This window comes from Biomphalaria glabrata, chromosome 1, assembly GCF_947242115.1.
Source record: "Biomphalaria glabrata chromosome 1, xgBioGlab47.1, whole genome shotgun sequence".
Lineage (NCBI taxonomy): Eukaryota > Metazoa > Mollusca > Gastropoda > Planorbidae > Biomphalaria > Biomphalaria glabrata.
The window spans coordinates 12,797,239-12,802,686 of NC_074711.1; positions in this window are offsets into that span (position 1 = coordinate 12,797,239).

Here is a 5,448-nt window from a genome sequence, read left to right on the forward strand (position 1 = left end):
CATTTTTTTGTGTCTAAAAGTCTTTGGTCTTTAGAACTCTTCATAACTTTTGCGTGTTTGCAGGCTTTTCATACACAACAATGTGGTTGAAGGTCTACAAATTGGTGTGTTATTGTAGGCCTGTCAGGGCCGGATTTAGGTATGTGGAGGCCCTGGGGCAGGATTTTTGTGGAGGCCCCAAAAATTTCTCGAAAGTTTTAATTAAGATCCACATATGATTGTAAATACTTATAGCTATATTTTAGAAGAAAGAAAAATAGTTCTTGTAAATTTAATCTCATTTTCCTTGAAAACAATATTTAATATGTATATTTTAGTTTTGAAAAATGTATGTTTTAGTTTTTGGAGGGAAAGACTCTTGGCAAATCCAGAGATGTATTCACTTATTCCGAGCATGCTACAAGTGTACACTTCTTCATCGCGACATTTTTTGCCAGCCTTAAAAATGCAAAAAAAAAAAAAAGTTAGAATAAAAAACTTTTCTCACCCAACGAAATTAGGATATACTTATATCTCTTTGTAAATGTTTTACATATTTCGGATGTACGTTCAGAGCTGAAGATAGTTTACTTCCTACTCCAAACCTCCCGCAGGACGACGGGGGATGGGAGCGGGCAGGGTTTGAACCGGAGACCATCTATAAATCAAAACGACAGTCCAGCGATCAAACCGCACGACCAGGCAGCCTCCCGGGGCTGTAGCCCTCGCCTACCCTCCCTTAAATCCGGCCCTGGCGCCGGTATAACTTATTGTGGTTTGTAGGCCTGCACAGCATACTACGGGTTGTAGGCTTGAATGTTGCGGTTTTAGACCTACAAATATGCAAAGGAAGTACAAATGTTTTTTTTTATTTTAATATAGGCCTACTTATTGTATATATTTTGAAAATAATAATAATAGTATTTATTCATCTACTTATAACCTGTTAGTCGAGTCAAATATTGACAATAGAGTCATTTAGCAACCCAAAACATTTCGATAGTAGCACAATGTACTAGGACTACTTCGTACTTGTGCATGTACTTCTCTCGTGCTATTATAGCATGGGACGAGCTACCTGACACAGCCAAGAAAACCAAGAACTTTAGTTTGTCTCTAATTAACATTTACGACTTGATTAACTCATAATGACCTACTTTCTTGAAGAAACGTCTGTCATTTATAAGACTACAAGAAAAGCTACACACTGTCTAAAAAAACGCTGTGCGAATTTATCAGTAGTAATATTTCTTTTCTTTTTCTTTTATCCATGGGACGTAACTCATATAAAGACTCTCGATATGTAAACTTAAGATTATCTTCCTTTTTTTGTTTGTTTCGATTCCACTTTGGTAAAAAAGTGAGACGAATAGACGAATAGAGAACACTGATGGCACAAAAGTAGTATTAGTATAAGTCAAAGCTCTGACCCTGACCTTGCAATACGTAACTCTCTACTTCTTTCCCCAAATTCTATAAACATAATGTAGATATATGCTTCAACTCAACGTATAAACATAATGTAGATATATGCTTCAACCAACTCAACGTATAAACATAATGTAGATATATGCTTCAACCAACTCAACGTATAAACATAATGTAGATATATGCTTCAACCAACTCAACGTATAAACATAATGTAGATATATGCTTCAACCAACTCAACGTATAAACATAATGTAGATATATGCTTCAACCAACTCAACGTATAAACATAATGTAGATATATGCTTCAACCAACTCAACGTATAAACATAATGTAGATATATGCTTCAACCAACTCAACGTATAAACATAATGTAGATATATGCTTCAACCAACTCAACGTATAAACATAATGTAGATATATGCTTCAACCAACTCAACGTATAAACATAATGTAGATATATGCTTCAACCAACTCAACGTATAAACATAATGTAGATATATGCTTCAACCAACTCAACGTATAAACATAATGTAGATATATGCTTCAACCAACTCAACGTATAAACATAATGTAGATATATGCTTCAACCAACTCAACGTATAAACATAATGTAGATATATGCTTCAACCAACTCAACGTATTACAAATTCGCGTGCGAATCGAGAGAACAAAGCCGTTGAGAGTTGGTCAACTTGTTAGTGGCAGACCATCCAATCACAGTTGACGAGGGAAAGATGTTTGAGTCACCTTTTAATTGAGAACTGGATTTAGACTTTTTAAAAAATTTTTTAAACAACCAAAAAAAAACCCAAAACGTTCACATTTGAATGAGCAAGTCGCCTAGGCCTACATCGGATTATCTTAGATAAATCTAGAAGTGACTCTGTGTCAGTGGCGTATAGGATGGAAACATGCAGTAGGGCCACACTAGGAAACGTTGTGTCATTTTTGCAAAGCTTCTATCAACTCACTCCGTCTGTCTGTCGGATGTTTCAAATTGTGTTACACGTAATTTCTCCCTCTCGGATCAAGTTAAAACTTTGCACAAATATTCATTGTCACTAACAAAAAACAAGATTACAAAGACAGTTTGTGTGGTAACACAAACTCAAAATCGGCCCCCGAAGTGGTCCACCCAGGCAGGTAAAAAGACAGGTATCAATATTTTCAGAAAGAACATAAGAATTAAATTCGATTAAAGACAAATGACAGAGAAGAATGGAGAAAGAAGGTTGAAAGATCTTGTGGGGTGCCCCAGCGATCCAGCAAACCAAAGGATAGGTGAAAGTGAATGTGATGTTAAATGTGAACCTGGCCTAACTGATGTCTTATAATGAATATCTAATTGATCTAATTGCTTTGTAAATGGTCAATCTCTATTTCCTAAAAAAAAAAAAAAAAACATTTCGAAAAAAAAATAAAAATTTTTCCTTTAGTTAAGTGTTGAGTTGCCAAAAAAGGTAGTCTTTATTATTAATTACATGTAGGCTACTTGTTTTGTTTAAGAGGTCAAGGACATTGCAGCAAAAAAAAAAAAAAGAAAGATTATTACGTCCTAGATCAAACAATCTGAAGGACGTCACGTGAAGGAAACGGGCAGTGTTAGAACTCGGACCAATGAGCTCACAGTCCGAAGCCCTTACTACACGACCAGGCAGCCACCTTTGAACTTACTGGTTCTTATTTGAAATCATACTAGGACACAGATTTTAAGAAATGCAGTTTTAGAACCACTTTCCTTAAACCAGAGAAATTCGGTTGATTGGTGATTAAACAGTAATTGTGAGAGACAATTAATGTAATCTTAGTTTCAAAGTTCAAGGTGTTGGGGTTTTTTTTTTTTGGCTTCTCGTCAATCTAGTGACCTTGACATTAAAGTAGACTTTCGAAGTCAGTCATAGGACATCTGGGATTTTTCCCTGACCTTCACTTGCCATGAGCAACATATAACAATTCGTTAAGAATGGACACTGATAACAGGTCCGGTCTTAGGCATAGGCAAACAAGGCAGCCGCCTAGGACCTCCTATTGGTGGGGCCTCGCCAGGACAAAAAAAATTCGAGAAAACATAGCCAACATTAAATCAGATCTCAAAGATAATAGAAAACTATATGACTTTATGTTTACTAGTCTAACTCTGCTTCAGATATTGCGATGCATGAATTTCAGTTATTTGTCGATGTAGATATAGACTTGCAGGTTTTCAATAAATTGTGTAATTTATTTTTTCACTGTTTCTTTTTTAAAATCTTTTAATATCATTTGGGGCCACCAAATTCACTCCGCCTAGGACCTTCGTTTATCCATTATAATTAAGTACTAGTAGTTGGATCAATAAAGTACTAGTAGTTGGATCAATAAAGTACTAGTAGCTGGATCAATAAAGTACTAGTAGCTGGATCAATAAAGTACTAGTAGCTGGATCAATAAAGTACTAGTAGCTGGATCAATAAAGTACTAGTAGCTGGAGCAATAAAGTACTAGTAGCTGGAGCAATAAAGTACTAGTAGCTGGATCAATAAAGTACTAGTAGCTGGATCAATAAAGTACTAGTAGCTGGATCAATAAAGTACTAGTAGCTGGATCAATAAAGTACTAGTAGCTGGATCAATAAAGTACTAGTAGCTGGATCAATAAAGTACTAGTAGCTGGAGCAATAAAGTACTAGTAGCTGGATCAATAAAGTACTAGTAGCTGGATCAATAAAGTACTAGTAGCTGGATCAATAAAGTACTAGTAGCTGGATCAATAAAGTACTAGTAGCTGGATCAATAAAGTACTAGTAGCTGGAGCAATAAAGTACTAGTAGCTGGATCAATAAAGTACTAGTAGCTGGATCAATAAAGTACTAGTAGCTGGATCAATAAAGTACTAGTAGCTGGAGCAATAAAGTACTAGTAGCTGGATCAATAAAGTACTAGTAGCTGGAGCAATAAAGTACTAGTAGCTGGAGCAATAAAGTACTAGTAGCTGGAGCAATAAAGTACTAGTAGCTGGAGCAATAAAGTACTAGTAGCTGGAGCAATAAAGTACTAGTAGCTGGAGCAATAAAGTACTAGTAGCTGGAGCAATAAAGTACTAGTAGCTGGAGCAATAAAGTACTAGTAGCTGGAGCAATAAAGTACTAGTAGCTGGAGCAATAAATTAAACATAGCTAGATACTCTATAAATAAATTGCTAATATGTGGAGCAATAAAGTACTAGTAGCTGGAGCAATTAGCTACTATACTATTTATATATTTTATCCACTTTTACAGTGGAACCCCTCCCCCTTGGCCAAACACACAAAAAAAAAAAAAAACAACCTCATATAAGAACTAATCAAAAAGCGTCACTATTTGGAAAGATAACTCATCAATTTTCCATGGAGATCTATTATCTTTTCGTTTCTTTTATAAGTTTCTTTAAAAAAACAAAATCTATTCCTTTGTAATTAGAGAACAAATAAACTGCTGACACAACTATTTACAGCGCCACTTAAAAAAATCTCCCTAAAAAAAAGTAATAAATAAAACTATAAATAAATTTGTCAAAAGTGGTGCCAGCCTTGAACGACATCCTCTGTCGCAATCAGTTGCATTGTGGGAGAGTGAGGGGTACAGAAAGGTGGGCCAAGTCGTGTCTATCATAATGTACAGGACGCACTTAGTGTTAAGATATGGATTTGAACGTTTGAACACGACACCCTGACTTGGAGATATTACATTGCACAACAATACTTTAAGTTCAACTTGGAAGATTGATATAGTTAAAGTTTGATTCTTACAGAACTACATATATACATATATATAAAACAAGGACATTTTAAAATAATTATTTCTTTAATCAACAAGGCTAGTCCTTAAATCTGTTTAACTTGGCCTCTCATAATATGTATTTAGCTTGTATTTCACTGGGTTTTTACATTTTCATCAAGTTTTAGATATCCAAGTAAGAATAACCCGATAGTGTGCTTTTGCTTTCTGTCTGTCCATCCGTCTGTCCGTATTTTATGTTAAGATTTCAAAAGCTAAATGCGCTATTGAAAATCCCAACAT